At 41.5% G+C, this 19123-nt stretch overlaps 1 pseudogene; it reads left to right on the top strand.

The window, feature by feature from the left end:
- The first annotated feature begins 4691 nt into the window (after positions 1 to 4691).
- Positions 4692 to 19123, top strand: part of LOC136158744 (cyclin-I2 pseudogene) — a 32557-nt pseudogene continuing 18125 nt past the window's right edge.

The raw sequence follows: 19123 nt of genomic DNA, 5'->3' as shown, positions 1-19123 counted from the left end.
TTATTGTGGCCATCTTTGCATGAAATATTCTGTTGGTATCTCTAATTTTCTTGAAGAGACCTCAAGTCTTTCCCATTCTATTGTTTTTCTCTATTTCTTTGCACTGTTCACTTAGGAATGCTTTCTTATATAGCATGTGCATACAGACCTATCTATACTCAGCTGGAACTAATGGCAAAGGCAACAGATAAAAGGAAGAGGTGTTGCAGAGGTGGCCCTAATTTATTCATTTTACCAGCACCTCTTGACCGGTTTTGTAAGTAGGGATTGAACAAGACAAACTAGATCTTTTTCTTCATAGACTGATAAGAGTCCTTGGACTTGGTTCTAATGCAGTTCAAAATTTAGGTGTCAAATGAGATGAATCAGTAATGGAGATTTCTCAGGGTTGCCAGAGATGGTGGGAAAATACCAGTGAAATTTTGTCACAGAATCTGAAGAAGAGATTGGTTAACTAAGTAAATTGCTACTAAGAAGAAGCTGAGTTAATAAATGTAAAAGATAAAATACCATTCTTTGAATTTGGTAACGTATGTTGCTGATATGTTTGATGAGCAGTTTCAAAGAGCAGTGGTGATGGAAGCTCCCCAGCAATGGTTTATGCAAGTAGAGAGAGAGGATAGAAAGCTGTATATTGGTTTTCCATCAAGAAGATTGATCAATGGATCAATAACTGGAAAGGCTATGATGCCAAGTTACTGTGTGTGAATACCTGTGTGTGTTTGTTATGACATAAAGGAGTCTTTCCATGCTGATGAGAATGGTCATGCAAAGAGGGTAAAATTAAAGATTCATTAAAGGGTGGAAAACTTCACAGAAAAGGTAGGGCTAGAGAGGGATCCAGAGGATAAATGGAAGGTTTGAGTTTTATAATAGCCAAGATTCATCTTCCTTAAAATCCGGAGGCAGGTCAGAGAGGTTAGGTGCAGATTCAGGTTGGTTTGTAGAGCCAGTGCTGGTGATAACAGGAGAGGATTTTTGCCCAGTGACTTCCTTTGTCTTTCCTTGAATTATGAGGTTAGCCTATGTTTAGATCTCACTTTCCAAAATCTGAAACAGAGTTATTCCCTTGGAGGTATCTGTAAATTTAATGGGAATATATTCTATTCCATTCATTCAAAAAAAAAAAAAAAATTCTTAAGGGTCTACTGTGCTCCACGAACTGCGTTAAGTTCTTCAGATAGAAAGTGAATGGGACATATACCTTTTCCCCCCTCTGATTATGAAGTTCAAGGGTGCAAATCTAGTTTAGGAATATATAGTCACAATTTAGGAGATCTTACTTCTTTCTGGGTACTGGATCTGAAAATAAAGTGCACTATGAGCAGGAGACTGATGATACTTTAGTCAAATTCCTTTTGATCACAAGTAAACAACAAACAGCAAATTTGGAAAACTTAGCAGTGGCTACAGGACTGGAAAAGCTGTTTTCATTGCAATCCCAAAGAAAGGCAATGCCAAAGAATGTTCAAACCACCGCCCAATTGAACTCATCCTACACACTAGGAAAGTAATGTTCAAAATTCTCCAAGCCAGGCTTCAGTAATACGTGAACTTCCAGATGTTCAAGCTGGATTTAGAAAAGGCAGAGGAGCCAGAGATCAAATTGACAACATCCACTGGATCATAGAAAAAGCAAAAGAATTCCAGAAAAGCATCTAGTTCTGCTTTATTGACTATGCCATAGCCTTTGACTGTGTGGATCACAACAAACTGTGGAAAATTCTTCAAGAGATGGGAATAGCAGGCCAGCTGACCTGCCTCCTGAGAAAACTGTGTTCAGGTCAGGAAACACCAGTCAGCCAGGCCCTGACACAGCCGTGTCTCTGGAGGGAGGCACTGCCACAGAACTGGGCCTGGCGGTGAGACCCTGGTTCAGGCGCCAGTTCGGAGGGAGGTCTGGGCACACGCCCCCCACTGTCCACCCCACTGGGGACATGTCTGTGTACATGGTCTGGGCAGGTCTCCCCAGGGCTCCCTGCCCTCCGCGGACCAGCTCCAGGAGGGAGGCACTCTCGCCGCCTATGGGGCCCCCACCCCCGCCTGCCACCGGCTCATGCAGGAAACCAGGGGCCTTCCCGGCTGCTGCTGACCTGAGCCGGACCCCGAAGGGCATATCTGCGGGGGGCAGCCACTTCAGTGGGCAGGGTTTGTTTTGCCTTAGGGAAGTTGTGCTGTGGCTCCTGAGAACTAAGGGCATCCTTGAGAGCATCTTTGACTGCTCCCTGACCATTTTTAAAAAATTATTTATTTTAATTGGAAGCTAATTATTTTACAATATTGTAGTGGTTTTCGCCATACATTGACATGAATCAGTCACGGGTGAACATGTGTCCCCGATCCTGAGCCCCCTCCCACCTCCTTTCCCATCCCATCTCTGAGGGTCATCCCAGTGCACCAACCCTGAGCACCTTGTCTCATGCATTGAACCTGGACTGGCTATCTGTTTCACTTAAGATAATATACATGTTTCAGTGCTATTCTCTCAAATCATCCTACCCTCGCCTTCTCCCACAGAGTCCAAAGGCCTGTTCTTTGTATCTGTATCTTTTTTGCTGTCTCTCATATAGGGTCATCATTACCATCTTTCTAAATTCCATATATATGTGTTAGTATACTGTATTGGTGTTTTTCTTTCTGACTTACCTCACTCTGTATAATAGGCTCCAGTTTCATCCACCTCATTAGAACTGGTTCAAATGAATTCTTTTTAGTAGCTGAGTAATATTCCATTGTGCATATGTACACAACTTTCTTATCCATTCATTTGCTGATGGACATCTAGGTTGCTTCCACGTCCTGGCTGTTATAAACAGTGCTGCGATGAACATTGGGGTACATGTGTCTCTTTCAGTTCTGGCTTCCTCGGTGTGTATGTCCAGCAATGGGATTGCTGGGTCATATGGTAGTTCTATTTCCAGTTTTTAAAGAAATCGCCACACTGTTCTACATAATGGCTGTACTGGGATTCATTCCCACCAACAGTGTAAGAGTGTTCCCTTTTCTCCACACCCTCTCTAGCATTTATTGTTTGTAAACTTTTAGATGGCAACCATTCTGACTGGCGTGAGATGGTACCTCGTTGTGATTTTGATTTACATTTCTCTGATAGTGAGTGATGTTGAGCATCTTTTCATGTATTTGTTAGCCATCTGTATGTTTTCTTTGGAGAAATGTCTGTTTAGTTCTTTGGCCCACTCTTTGATTGGGTTGTCTATTTTTCTGGAATTGAGCTGCAGGAGTTGCTTGTATATTTTTGAGGTTAATTCTTTGTCGTTGTTTCATTTGCTGTTATTTTCTCCCAATCTGAAGGCTGTCTTTGCACCTTGCTTATAGTTTCCTCCATTGTGCAAAAGCTTTTAGGTTTAATTAAGTCCCATTTGCTTATTTTTGCTTTTATTTTCATTACTCTGGGAGGTGGGTTATAGAGGATCCTGCTGTGATTTATGTCAGAGAGTGTTTTGCCTATGTTTTCTTCTAGGAGTTTTATAGTTTCTGGTCTTATGTTTAGATCTTTAATCCATTTTGAGTTTATTTTTGTGTATGATGTTAGAAAGTGTTCTAGTTTCATTGTTTTACAAGTGGTTGACCAGTTTTCCCAGCACTACTTGTTAAAGAGGCTGTTTTTTTCCATTGTATATCCTTGACTCCTTTGTCAAAGATAAGGTGTCCATAGGTTCGTGGATTTATCTCTGGGCTTTCTATTCTGTTCCATTGATCTATATTTCTGTCTTTGTGCCAGTACCACACTGTCTTGATGACTGTGGCTTTGTAGTAGAGTCTGAAGTCAGGCAGGTTGATTCCTCCAGTTCCATTCTTCTTTCTCAAGATTGCTTTGGCTATTCGAGGTTTTTTGTATTTCCATACAAATTGAGAAATTATTTGTTCTAGTTCTGTGAAAAATACCATTGGTAGCCTAATATGGATTGCATTGAATCTATAGATTGCTTTGGGTAGTGTACTCATTTTCACTATATTGATTCTTCTGATCCATGAATATGGTATGTTTCTCCATCTATTTGTGTCCTCTTTGATTTCTCTCATCAGTGTTTTATAGTTTTCTATGTATAGGTCTTTTGTGTCCTTAGATAGATTTATTCCTAAATATTTTATTCTTTTCATTGCAATGGTGAATGGAATTGTTTCCTTAATTTCTCTTTCTGTTTTCTGATTGTTAGTGTATAGGAATACAAGGGATTTCTGTGTGCTACTTCTATATTCTGTCACTTTATTATATTCATTGATTAGCTCTAGTAATTTTCTTGTCGTGTCTTTGGGATTTCCTATGTAGAGAATCATGTCATCTGTAGACAGTAAGAGTTTTCCTTCTTCTTTTATAATCTGGATTCCGTTTATTTCTTTTTCTTCTCTGATTGCGGTGGCTAAAACTTCCAAAATTATGTTGGATAGTAGTGGTGAGAGTGGGCACCCTTGTCTTGTTCCTGACTTTAGGGGAAATGCTTTCAATTTTTCACCATTGAGGATAATATTCGGTATGGGTTTATCATATATGGCTTTTACCATGTTGAGGTATGTTCCTTCTATGCCTGCTTTCTGAAGGGTTTTTCTTTTTTTTTTTCTTTTAATCACAAATGGATGTTGAATTTTGTCAAAGACTTTCTCTGCATCTATTGAGATAATCATGTAGCTTTTATCTTTCAATCTGTTAATGTGGTGGGTGTATCACTTTTCACCAGGCTCTCACTGTCTTCAGCCGCCTCGTGGTTTCAGTAAAGATAAACAAACATTTACTCCATTGTCACAATTTCTTCCTTGAGACTTGCCGCAGAAGTTAATGAAGAAAGGAGTTGATTCCACACATAAAAGACTTCATAAAGCACAATGGCTCTGGCTGGTCCCTGAATGAGCTGCTCAGGATGGAGCTGGCTGTTTCAGACAAACTGCATGGGGACCTTCACATCAGGATGCCGCTGGACTTTCTGTCCATATTGCACACCCCGGTGGTCCTGCACTGGCCCCACATGAAGGAGCTGAGGCCTCAGAGGGATCCTCCCCTCTATATAGGATCTCTGACCAGTCAGCTGCAGCTGTGTGTGGTGGGCCATCAGCTGCTGCAGCTCAAGGGTTCCACGCTGGCCTTGGTCATCACTACCTTCAAGCTGGAGAGGCTCATGCCAGACAGCTGTATTCCTATGCCTGACCTGCTGAAGAAGGCACAGGTTGGTATTATGCAGTGGAATGACTGCAAAGAGCGTGTAAAACAGCAACTGGCAAGCCTTCTTTCATCGTCCTACATGGACGCTTTGTGGCTCTGTGCCTTACCCCAGGACCTTTTACAGCTTAGTGGCAAATCTCGACTTGAACTCCTCTATATTCTGGGCTTTATGGATCTTGTAACAAGAAAGCAAGAAGGCTTTGAAAAAGCAACTGAGAAAGCACTCCTGATTCTTCAAAAAACAAACAAACAAACAAACAAAAAAAGCAAAACAACAGCAACATAAAAAGGGGGGGGCAAAAGGGAAAGGTTAGTTTTATAAGTTAAACTCAAACTCCTGCCTCCCTTGCAATCCTGGGCCTGAGACCAGGGAGAGGAAATAAATGCTCACAGTGCAGCTTGCTTTTTCTTCCTTCCTCACTGAGGAAGGAAGCTGCACTGTGAGGTCAGGGCAGAAGGGCCAGGCTGGTGTTGGCAGACAAGTTTCTGCTGCTGCACCTGCCAGCACTGGCTGGGTCCTTCCAGCTTCCCAGGCTTGCACCAAGAGCACGTACAGGCTTCATGTCCCAAGTACTCTGCCCACCTCTGCAGAAATGGGACAGTCTCTCCAGGTAGGTTTACCCTGACTTGGCCAGGATATAACCCTTTCCTTTGTAAGGACTCGATTTATAAAGTGTGCTTTATTTCATATACACTAACCAGATCAAGCTTTAGGCATATTTCTCCTTGATTACTCTTAGCTTATAGGCTTAACTAGAGGAATCTCTGTGTTTAGAAAATGGCACTTTGAAGTGGTGCTTGTGTTGGGAAGGCACAGCTCCCAGGGTTTTGGTTGAGATGAGCGGATCCTGAGGCTGAGCTCCTCCTACTGCAGGGAGGAGCGACCATGGGCATGGCAATGATGGAGAAGCCAGCTGCCCCTGGGATGCAGTGATGCTGGAGCCATTCTCTAGGCAGTGGAGTCTGGCTGACAGTGATTCCAGCTGGGACTGTGGAAGTAGTGCTGGGGATGTGAATGACCGAGCCACACACTCAGGGTCATCTGTGAAGTCCTTCCATGGTGAATAGGTTTCTGTAAATGTGCTAAGCCATGGAAAGGGTGACCTGCTACTAGGTGCAAAGTAGCCAATACTAGCTATACTGTATCAGTGTCTGTACTGAAGTCAGCACAGATCTCTGCCTTCTGCTGAGACAAATTTGCTTGTTGGAGCTTTTGTTCAAATACACTTGACTTCCATTCACACACACACACACAAAGCAACAGTTAAAACTGGACATGGAACAATGGACTGGTTCCAAGTTGGGAAAGCAGTACATAAAACCTGTATATTGTCACCTTGCTTATTTAACTTATACACAGAGTACATCATGCGAAACACCAGGCTGGGTGAAGCACAAGTTGGAGCCAAGATATCAGGGAATAATACCAAAAACCTCAGATATGCAGGTGACACCACCCTTATGGCAGAAAGCAAAGAGGAACTAAAGAGTCTCTTGATGAAAGTGAAAGAAAAGAGTGAAAATGCTGCCTTAAAACTCAACATTCATAAAACAAAGATCATAGCATCTGGTCCCATCACTTCATGGCAAATAGATAGGAAACAGTGGAACCAATGACAATCACTGCTGATGATGACTGCAGACATGAATTAAAAAAAATTTTTTTTTTCATTTATTTTTGTTAGTTGGAGGCTAATTACTTTACAATATTGTAGTGGTTTTTGCCATACATTGATATGAATCAGTCATGGATTTACATGTGTTCCCCATCCCGGTCCCCCCTCCCATCTCCCTCCCCATCCGATCCCTCTGGGTCTTCCCAGTGCACCAGCCCTGAGCACTTGTCTCATGCACCCAACCTGGGCTGGTGATCTGTTTAACCCTTGACAGTATACTTCTTTCAATGCTATTCTCTCAGAACATCCCACCCTCGCGTTCTCCCACAGAGTCTAAAAGTCTGTTCTGTACATCTGTGTCTCTTTTTCTGTTTTGTATATAGGGTTATTGTTACCATCTTTCTAAATTCCATATACATGCGTTAGTATACTGTATTGGTGTTTATCTTTCTGGCTTACTTCACTCTGTATAATGGGCTCCAGTTTCATCCATCTCATTAGAACTGATTCAAATGAATTTTTTTTAAAGGCTGAGTAATATTCCATAGTGTGTATGTACCATAGCTTACTTATCCATTCATCTACTGATGGGCATCTAGGTTGCTTCCATGTCCTGGCTATTATAAACAGTGCTGCGATGAACACTGGAGTACATGTGTCTCTTTCAGATCTGGTTTCCTCTGTGTGTATGCCCAGAAGTGGGATTACTGGGTCATATGGCAGTTCTATTTCCAGTTTTTTAAGGAATCTCCACACTGTTCCCCATAGTGGCTGTACTAGTTTGCATTCCCACCAACAGTGTAAGGGGGTTCCCTTTTCTCCACACCCTCTCCAGCATTTATTGCTTATAGACTTTTGGATAGCAGCCATTCTGACTGGTGTGTAAAGGTACCTCACTGAGGTTTTGATTTGCATTTCTCTGATAATGAGTGATGTGGAGCATCTTTTCATGTGTTTGTTAGCCATCTGTATGTCTTCTTTGGAGAAATGTCTGTTTAGATATTTGGCCCATTTTTTGATTGGGTCATTTATTTTTCTGGAATTGAGTTTCAGGAGTTGCTTGTATATTTTTGAGATTAATGTTTTGTCTGTTGCTTCATTTGCTATTAGTTCCTCCCATTCTGAAGGCTGTCTTTGCACCTTACTTATAGTTTCTTTTGTTGTGCAAAGGATTTTAAGTTTCATTAGGTCCCATTTGTTTATTTTTGCTTTTATTTCCAATATTCTGGGAGGTGGGTCATAGAAGATCTTGCTGTGATTTATGTCGGAGAGTGTTTTGCCTATGTTCTCCTCTAGGAGTTTTATAGTTTCTGGTCTTACATTTAGATCTTTAGTCCATTTTGAGTTTATTTTTGTGTATGATGTTAGAAAGTGTTCTAATTTCATTCTTTTAAAAGTGATTGACCAGTTTTCCCAGCACCACTTGTTAAAGAGTTTGTCTTTTGTCCATTGTATATTCTTGCCTCCTTTGTCGATGATAAGGTGCCCGTAGGTACGTGGATTTATCTCTGGGCTTTCTATTTTGTTTCATTGATCTATATTACTGTCTTTGTGCCAGTACCATACTGTCTTGATGACTGTGGCTTTGTAGTAGAGTCTGAAGTCAGGCAGGTTGATTCCTCCAGATCCATTCTTCTTTCTCAAGATTGCTTTGGCTCTTTGAGGTTTTTTGTATTTCCATACAAATTGTGGAATTATTTGTTCTAGCTCTGTGAAGAATACTGTTGGTAGCTTGATAGGGATTGCATTGAATGTATAGATTGCTTTGGGTAGTATACTCATTTTCACTATATTGATTCTTCCAATCCATGAACACGGTATATTTCTCCATCTATTTGTGTCCTCTTTGATTTCTTTCATCAGTGTTTTATAGTTTTCTACATATAAGTCTTTTGTTTCTTTAGGTAGATATACTCCTAAGTATTTTATTCTTTTTGTTGCAATGGTGAATGGTATTGTTTCCTTAATTTCTCTTTCTGTTTTCTCATTGTTAGTGTGCAGGAATGCAAGGGATTTCTGTGTGTTAATTTTATATCCTGCAAATTTACTATATTCATTGATTAACTCTAGTAATTTTCTGGTAGAGTCTTTAGGGTTTTCTATGTAGAGGATCATGTCATCTGCAAACAGCGAGAGTTTCACTTCTTCTTTTTCTATCTGGATTCCTTTTATTTCTTTTTCTGCTCTGATTGCTGTGGCCAAAACTTCCAAAACTATGTTGAATAGTAGTGGTGAGAGTGGGCACCCTTTTCTTGTTCCTGATTTTAGGGGAAATGGTTTCAGTTTTTCACCACTGAGGATAATGTTTGCTGTGGGTTTGTCATATATAGGTTTTATTATGTTGAGGTATGTTCCTTCTATTCCTGCTTTCTGGAGAGTTTTTATCATAAATGGATACTGAATTTTGTCAAAGGCTTTTTCTGCATCTATTGAGATAACCATATGGTTTTATCTTTCAATTTGTTAATGTGGTGTATTACATTGATTAATTTGTGGATATTAAAGAATCCTTGCATTCTTTGGATAAAGCCCAGTTGGTCATGATGTATGATCTTTTTAGTATGTTGTTGGATTCTGTTTGCTAGAATTTTGTAAAGGATTTTTGCATCTATGTTCATTAGTGATATTGACCTGTAGTTTTCTTTTTCTTTCTTTCTTTCTTTCTTTCTTTCTTTTTTTTTTTTTTTTTTGTGGCTGCAGCCATGAAATTAAAAGACGGTTGCTCCTTGGATGAAAAGCTATGACCAACCTAGATAGCATATTACAAAGCAGAGACATTACTTTGCCAATAAATGTCTGTCTAGTCAAACCTATGGTTTTTCAGTAGTCATGTACAGATGTGAGAGTGATAGCTTAGTGAATGGTGTTGGATTTGTGATCTTCAAAGATTTAACTTCAGGACCAGGGACCAGGCTTGATCACTCAAGAGCTTTTGTGTAGCAGAGTTTTATTAAAGTGAAAAGGGACAGAGGAATCTCCTGACATACACATCAGAAGGGGGATGGAGGAATAGCCCCCTCACTAGTGTTAGCAAGGGAGTTATATACTTTTAATGAATTATTACAATAAATTAAAAGAATGTCTCAAGTTTGTGAAAATTTTACCAGACCCACTCACACAATTTACATTTTAGGATAACAGATTAGAACGTAACAATAGAAAGATCCTACTAGACCCACTCCCATAATATACCTTTTAAGATATCAGGATTAGTCAGAAGGTTTTCAGGAAAGAGAAACTGCCAGGATACATTGTTGTTATATAACCCCTAGTAGAGAGTTTAAACTGAGTTGTTTGTTGTGTAATCATCAGTCCTGGGCTTAAAGAAAAAAATGTTTCATGTGACTAATACTAAGGAATGTAGAGGGAAAAAAAGTTTTTCCTTTCCTCCTTCTTGAGAGTTCCAGACTCCTATCTCCTCCTCGAGAACACCAGGCCCCTCTCTCCTTGGAGACCCCAAACTGTTTATCAACCTGCCTAGGAATTGACTCTCTCATCCCCCTCTTTTCTTTTAGCAGAATTATGTTGCCAAGGGAAAGGGGCATTGTTTTCATTCCATATCTACTTCCTGCTGTGATGGGGCACTGTCCCTAAACTGTTGAGGCAGCATATTCTCCTAACCCTCATACTGAGGGTCTCTGATGCAGGGGCCCTGCGTATTAGCTGGAGGAGGCTGTGGCATTTGTAGGAGTCTGGACATTCATTTGTGACTTAAAAGCTTTGAAACAGTTTGAAACAAATCCAGTACACAGTTACAGATGTAAGGCAAAATAGTCATTAAACCAAGACAATGTATAAGCAAGATTAAAAGTCACATTTTGTCCATAGTTAAAATACAAAGTTTTGCACCAATCCAATTTAGGATTGCTAGATATCATGATTAAAAGAGAGGCATCACACGTGATTGTTATTGGTGGAGATATTTATAGAGTTGAGGAAAGTCTTTTCCTTGAAATGGAGAAACCCTCCATGGGAAGCCTTCAGCTGATGAAGAGGGGAGTGCTGTGCAGATCCAGCAGTTAGACAGATTGTGGAATGCAGTGTAGGAATGAGCCCAGGACAGGAAGGCATTGTCTTGAGGGTCAAACGGCAGACTCAGGACTTTTGGAGCCAACAGAAGCAGGCTCACATAGATTATCAGGCCCATCTGAAAAGTAAAAAGTGAAAACAGAGGATAAAGGCAAAAAATGACGTTGTTTAGTTTTGGTCAGGGTGCCACTTTTTAACTCAAGTGTGGTGCACCCAGGAATCAATTCCTGGCACCTTGACAGCTTTGGGAGAAGAAAGAATAACCTGATAAGAGCCTTCCCAGAAGGGCTTGAGAGATTGGCCTCCAGACCCTCAAGTCTTTACCAGGACCTCGTTGCCTGGCTCAAAGCGGCTTGCTTGACTCAGAGGCTGGGTCAGGAGTCATGCCCCAGAGTTTCCGTAATGTCTCTTGAAAGGCTGAAAGCTGAGTCACATAGTTAGTTAATTATAAGGCCTCAGGACCTATAACTGTGCATAAAAAGCGTCTTCCATAGACACATTCAAAGGGGGACAGTCCTTCCTTTTTAGGGGCAGTCTGAACCCTCATTAAAGCTATGGGTAGAACTTTTAGTCACTTGTCCCACATCTCTTAAGTTAATTTATGCAAATATCTCTTAATAATGTCATTAGCCTTTTCTACCTTTCCTGAAGATTGGGGTTTCCAGGATCAGGGTACGTGATATTCTATTCCTAGAGCTTTTGAAACCCCTTGAGTTACAGCAGCTTTAAAGGTGGAGCCATTGTCACTCTGGAGATTCCATGGCAGCCCAAACCTGGGAATAATGTCATGTATTAAAATTTTTATAACTTCCTTAGCCTGTTCAGTATGGCAGGGAAAGACCTCAATCCATCCAGTAAAAGTGTCTACCCAGACCTGTAAGCAAGAAAATCCATTTGTTTTTGGCATATGAGTAAAAGGAACCACAGCCTCATTTATTATTTGTAAATCTTGAACTAGTCTCTGTTTATCATTTGACTTTTTCACACCCAAAATAGGAGTGTTGCATGGACTATTACAGGGATTTAATAGCCCCTGCTCCTTTAAATTTTCAATTATGGGTTTTAACCCTTCTTTAACCTAGGACTTATTGGGTACTGCTTTGATGTGGAAATAGGTGAGGGTCTTTGAGCTTGATAACAACAGGAACAGCATTTTGTGCTTGACCCACTGTCTTTCCATCAGCCCATATTCTAGGATTTACATTTTGTTCAATTAATGGGAGAGAAAGAGCAGGCTCCATATTCATGAAAACAGAGGTCTGGGCCTTGTTGGGTATATCCCTCCCCAGAAGGGGTGAGGGAAACCCCGGCACGATCAGAAACTCATGAGAAAACAGCACAGAGCCCCAGCTGCAGCTTAAAGGGTGATTGAAATAATAGTGTTTGGCTCATCCTTCCATTACAGTAGTGGGCTGGGAGGAAGTGGACCGAGGGCTTCAGTAAGCACAGAGGAAGTTGCCCCGGTGTCCAAAAGGAAATCAACAGATTGGCCCCCACAGTTATTAATACCCGGGACTCCTCAGGTGTAATTAGGTCGGAAGCTTGAGTGGGGACCCTCAGACCCCTTCAGTCCTGATTGTCCTGAGAGCCCGACCCTGGGGCCTGTGCCTCTGGGGGCGGTGTCTCCTCCACTGTGGTCCCTTGCAGACTTGATGGGGAGCCGGGTGCGGCTTAGACGCCTGAGGGCAACTTCGCTTGAGATGCCACTCCTTTCCACAGTGATAGCAAGCCCATCCCTTTTCATCAGGGTTCCTCTGGGCATTTTTCTCTTCATGCTGATTCGTAGCAGTTTTCACAGCCGTCACTAGACCCTGGGCCTTTTCTTTGGTTCTTTTCTATGGCTATTCCCCCCCCCCCACCCCCCTCATATTCTCTACTGTAATATACCATCTGAGCTAGCTGTAGCAGTTTTTTAAAGACTGACTTGGTCCAAACGCCTGTTTTCATAACTTATGGCAAATATCTGGAGCCGAGTGAGAGATCTATCTTTTAAGATTATTCCTTCTCTGCACTTTCAGAATCAACATCAGTAAACGTGTGGAGGGCCTTCTGTAGTCTCCCTAGGAATTTACCAGGAATTTCCTTCTCTCACTGTTCTATGTAAGCCAACGTGGCATTAAAGTCTCAGCATGAGCTTGCTTAAGCTTGCTTCCTTCAAGAATACATCCAGCAAAGTATTGGAACCACTTGGCTCCCAGTAGGAAGCAGGATTATTTCGTGTTTCCTCAAGCCATTCATCTCCAAAAGCAGTAGATTTCCCCAAAACTTGAATTCTCAAGTCAGAAGTCAGTGTCTGTCCCAAGACATACATTGCATCTCTCCAAGAAAGCTCATAAAGTAAAATTAGTCCCGTAAAGCCTTCTATGTACTTTTTGGATCCTCTAAATAGTCTCGACCACAATTGGGACTGTTGGAAATCCTACTGAGACTGAGGCAGCTCCTCCTGGAAGGGTGCCCTGACTCTCAGCCTGTTCAGTTGGGAGGGAGCCCTGGATACAGAGGCAAAGTAAGAGAACAGGAGGCAGCTGAAGGTTTCACACCCAAATCTGCATCCCTAGAACATAAATCTGGTATGTCTCACAGACAGATAAAGAGCAACACATATGGCACTTCTACCCATTTTTCCTGTTTTCTACAGAACCAATCTAGTTGTAAAACAGTATCATAATTGAGAGACCCTTTAACAGGCCAGCGTTCCCCGTCTTCCAAAGGATACCGTGGCCATTGAGTATCTCAGAAGAAGATCAGGCATGTCCTTTTTAAATTCTGGGGGTCAAACATATCCCAGTTTTTCAGGACAAAATCCAAGGGTGTGAGTCTGGAACTTTGAGTAGCTCCCATCTGTTAAAGAGAAAAAAACAGAGACCAGCACCTTTGCTTCCTTCCGTCGGAGGCATCCTTCCCTGCTCTAGATGGGGTTGTAGACAGACTCTCCACCGAAGCTCCCCTTCCCTGGTCAAACTTAGTCTGCCCCTTACCGACGCAGGCACCATACTGGTCCCTCCCAGTTCTACCACCGAGGCAGGGTGGAGATGTACCAGGGGTAGACCTGATGGCATCCGAATTGATTTCTAGTTCCATACCACCATGACCTTTGTTTAATTTGCCTGAGTGGTTTCCCGGAATGTTTCTGAAGTTAGTACTACTAGGGGAAGTGTGCCCGTTCACATTCCTGAGTACTGTCCTGACCTCTGTAGAAGCGATGAATCATCGCCCCTTCAGTAAGCCACTGGAGAGTGTTATCTAGTCCGCTAAGAGCTACTACTACCAAAGGAAGAAGCCCAATACTCCCAAACTGGGATTCCTGACCTATCTTCTTAGAAACCTCATGCTCTCTAGGAGCGCTTCCATCCTTTTAGTTTGGAGTCACAGCTATGACAAGGACTCACTAGTTCTACTTAGTTCCTAAACACGCTCCTAGCAAGTCTGGATTCCCATGACTACCAAGCTGGGAGTCCAAGTAAAAGTTCATAGTTACAGCATGAATCATAAGTCTATTGAAAGTGTATGATCCGACAGATTAGGCTAGTAGTTCTAATTCCCCATGCAATTATGGAATGATCAAAGAGACCAGGAAAAGCTGACCAAGAAACAAAAGTTCAGCCCACACGCTTCGCCCATTTCTGGTCGCTCCCCTCGCAGGAGGGACCTTAGGTGTCTCTTAGCTTTGGCAGGTGAGTATAAACTCCTGACAAGGTTCCCCTTTTGGGGGCTGCCTTCAGTCATTACGAGGTACCACAAAACCACAGAATGAGGAACCACAAAACCACATCACCTGCTTCATGCAGGGCGTGTCATTCATGAACACAAGCACACCAAAGAGCCAGTAAAGCAGAAAACGTGTATACTGAGAAATCAGAGAGGCGAGAACTCTGGGTGTTCTTAGCTAGTCCTGAGGACCCTGGACGAGCCCCCAAGATGAGAGCTTACCCTGAAGAGTGTCGGATTCGTGATCTCCAAAGAAGAAGATTTAACTTTGGGACCAGGGACCAGGCTTGATCACTCAAGAGCTTTTGTGTAGCAGAGTTTTATTAAAGTGAAAAGGGACAGAGAAATCTCCTGACATACACGTCAGAAGGGGGATGGAGAAATAGCCCCCTCACTAGTGTTAGCAAGGGAGTTATATACTTTTTAATGAATTATGACAATAAATTAAAAGAATGTCTCAAGTTTGTGAAAATTTTACCAGACCCACTCACACAATTTACATTTTAGGATAACAGGATTAGAACTTAACAACAGAAAGATCCTACCAGACCCACTCCCATAATATACCTTTTAAGATATCAGGCTTCAGTCAGTTCAGTTCAGTCACTCAGTCGTGTCCGACTCTTTGCTACCCCATGAATTGCAGCACGCCAGGCCTCCCTGTTCATCACCAACTCCTGGAGTTTATTCAAACTCATACCCATCGAGTCGGTGATGCCATCCAGCCATCTCACCCTCTGTCGTCCCCTTCTCCTCCTGCCCCCAACCTCTCCCAGCATCAGGGTCTTTTCCAACGAGTCAACACTTCGCACAAGGTGGCCAAAGTATTGGAGTTTCAGCTTCAGCATCAGTCCTTCCAATGAACACCCAGGACTGACCTCCTTCAGGATGGACTGGTTGGATGTCCTTCCAGTCCAAGGGACTCTCAGGAGTCTTCTCCAACACCACAGTTCAAAAGCATCAATTTTTCAGCGCTCAGCTTTCTTTACTGTCCAACTCTCACATCCATACATGACCACTGGAAAAATCATAGCCTTGACCAGGTAGATCTTTGTTGGCAAAGTAATGTCTCTGCTTTTTAATATGCTCTCTAGGTTAGTCATAACTTTCCTTCCAAGGAGTAAGCATCTTTTAATTTCATGGCTGCAGTCACCATCTGCAGAGATTTTGGAGCCCCCAAAATAAAGTCTGCCACTGTTTCCACTGTCTCCCCATCTATCTGCCATGAGGTGATGGGACCAGATGCCATGATCTTAGGTTTATGAATGTTGAGCTTTAAGCCTGCTTTTTCACTTTCCTCTTTCACTTTCATCAAGAGGCTCCTTAGTTCTTCACTCTCTGCCATAAGGGGGGTGTCCTCTGCATGTCTGAGGCTATTGGTGTTTCTCTCGGCAGTCTTGGTTCCAGCTCGTGCTTCTTCAGGATGAGCCAGAAGGTTTTCAAGAACGAGAAGCTGTCCTCAAGCAGAATACATTGTTGTTATGTAATCCCTAGTATAGAGTTTAAACTGAACTGTTGGTTGTGTAATCATCAGTTCTGGGTTTAAAGGAAAAAAACGTTTTATGTGACTAAGACTAAGGAATGTAGAGGGGGAAAAAAAAAAGTTTTTCCTTTCCTCCTCCTTGAGAGTTCCAGACCACCATTGCCTACTCGAGATCCCCAGACCCCTCTCTCCTCAGGGATCCTGGACTTCTTATCAACCTGCCTAGGAATTGACTCTCTCAAGAGCTGGACCATAAAGAAAGCTGAGAATCGAAGAACTGGTGTTTTTGAACTGTGGTGTTGGAGAAGATCCTTGAGAGTCCCTTGGACAGCAAGGAGACCCAACCAGTCCATTCTAAAGGAGATCAGTCCTGAATATTCACTGGAAGGACTGATGCTGAAGCTGAAACTCCAGTACTTTGGTCACCTGATGTGAGGAACTGACTCATTTGAAAAGACCCTGATGCTGGGAAAGATTGAAGGCAGGAGGAGAAGGGGACGACAGAGGATGAGATGGTCAGATGGCATCACCGACTCAGTGGACATGAGTTTGAATAGATTCCAGGAGTTGGTGATGGACAGGGAGGCCTGGCGTGCTGCAGTCCATGGGGTCACAAAGAGCCAGATGCGACTGAACGACTGAACTGAAGTGACAATAACTCAGGTTAATTTAAGCCACAGAAATGGAAATTATGACGTGTATATCCAGAGCAGTAGGTCAAGCTGTCTACTTCCCTCAATAGAGCAAGAAATCCTGGGATAGGAAGAGTTCCGTCACAGCTAAGCAGTGGGAAGAGTCCGATATTCAAGCTATGCCTTCCTTCTTCTATCTTCTTTTTTTCTTTCACCCTGATTTTTGGAACTTTTCCACAGAAATGGCCACCTTACAGCTTGCAGGTTTATGTTTCCTCTGTTCAACAGTTAAATGCAAAGTGACCAGCTTTTTCCAAAACACAAATTTTAAATTTTTAGGAGAGAGATTATGAGTGACCCAGCTTCAGATAGGTGCCCATGCCTGGTTCAATCAGTGGCAACTAGAGAGTTTGGGTTACATGATAACAGATCCTATACAGCAGGAGGAAGCAGTCATTAAAGAAAGGTTATCACTGTCAACTGTACGTTCTCCCCCAAAAATGTCTACTCCTGGTGGTCTTTGCCTATGTACTTGTGATTGAAAAATGGACTTCTAGGGAGGTTCAAGAGGGAGGGAACATATGTATACCTATGGTTGATTTATGTTGATATTTGGCAGAAATCAACAAAATTCGGTAAAGCAATTATCCTTCAATTTAAAAATAAATTAAAAATGGACTTCTCATTGGCATGGTTCATCTCATATTTGCATTATATTTTGTGCTTTCATAACAATTTATCACAATAACTTTGTAATTCTTATTATGTTTTGGTTCTTGGAGTTAAAGTCCTACATGGTAGCAGTTTTATGCTACTCTGTGAATTTCTTTCTGTAGAGTTTTAGCTTGCTTTGCATAAGCCTCTAATGTTTCCTTCCAGGGAGGTTATAAGTATCACTGAAGGTAAGTGATTACAACCAGTTTATATCAGTTTATATCAGTAATTGACTGATTTATTTTCCCCTAATAGAAGGGGAAAAGCCTTTTCTATGTTGTGTCCCATAAGGTACTATGTCCCCTTTTTGTGAATATAACTTTCTGAAAATGTAAAAAATGATAGAAAGTACTCTCTACCTGATTTATTCCTGGTGTTTGGACCATCCTAAAATGGAAGACATAATCTCTTATCAAAGAAAAATATAAATTGAGTCGTTGTAAATACTCAAATTGAGTGTCAGTAAACACTAGATCCAGGTGTAAAACTTGAGGGAAAAGTTCATAAAAGGAAAGTTCTTCTAGTTCAATAGTCAACATTCTGTGATTAGCATCTTCCCCATATAGTTGTTCAGGGAGATATATATGTACTTAATTCTTCCCTCATACTTCATGACTCCTGTTTCTCCTGCTGTATTCAGGGTAGTATCATTTGAATCCATGTTACCCTGTTTTTTCTTGAAAATTTTGCCAGGAGAAAGCAGTATTAGGATTAATGTAACAAGGAACCCAAGCTGAAGTAAATATGTAAATAACTTTGCGCAGATAATTGAGTGAAAGAATGAAATCCAGAAATGTATAAAACTGTATATATTTTCTTAACTCAAAAATCATTCTAAACATTTTCTTGCTAAAATGAAGGGATGGGTTTGTGTGTAGAGAGAAAGAGAGGAAAAAATATTACTAAATGTTATTACCTTCACAGATTGGAATAGAATGCCTTTAGGTGAATAGGATGCCTTTATTTTTTAAGTGCTTTGATAAGTTCCTGGGATGAAGATAGGGTCTGTCAAGGAACCCCAAATATCACCAGATATTAAAGGCAGGGAAAAAGTGTTCTGCACCAGGAGGAAGAATTTAGAGCGCCCCAGAAGAACTAGGAGACTGAGGATTTGAAGTAGACAGATGAGAGGAGAAGGGTTGTCAAAGCGAGATGGTGGAAGGTAACGGATTGGGATGGAGTCTGCGTACAAGATGTTACACAGCAGAACTGCAGAAGTGAAAACAAGAGTTTTAGGAAAGGGATATAGAGAAGAGGAAGGCTGCATATGAATTTAAATTATTTTTTACCTTTTGCATAGGATATGACCCCATCCTGCTCTCCTCATCTCTTCAGTGAAATCTACTTATCAAAAAATGAATAAAGTGTGTGTGTATGTGTGTGTGTGTGTGTGTGTGTGTGTGTGTGTGTGTGTGTGTGTGTGTGTAAGCTTAAAAAGGAGAGTTATCTTTATATTGGGGTCAATATTATGACTATAATAATGGCATGTGTATACATGGAAATCAAGGGATCCTTAAGAAGATAAGTGCCTTAGGAAACAAAAAAAAAAAGAGGAAAAAGTCCATAATGTAGTGCTTCTCAATCTTATTTGAGCCAGATATTTAGTGTAGGGGTACTCCCAGCCCTAGAGTTCTATTAAGGAATTAAAAGATCAGAACAGGCATTCTGTTTCGTCTTTTCAGTTTTATTTGAACTAGAATTATAGACTTGCTAAAAGTGTCATGATAAAACAAAACCAGAATATTTCATTAAATTTTAGAAAGAT

This window comes from Muntiacus reevesi, chromosome 1, assembly GCF_963930625.1.
Source record: "Muntiacus reevesi chromosome 1, mMunRee1.1, whole genome shotgun sequence".
NCBI classification, from domain to species: domain Eukaryota; kingdom Metazoa; phylum Chordata; class Mammalia; order Artiodactyla; family Cervidae; genus Muntiacus; species Muntiacus reevesi.
Note: the sequence above shows the minus strand (reverse complement) of the source record. Positions and strands in the feature narration are given on the sequence as shown.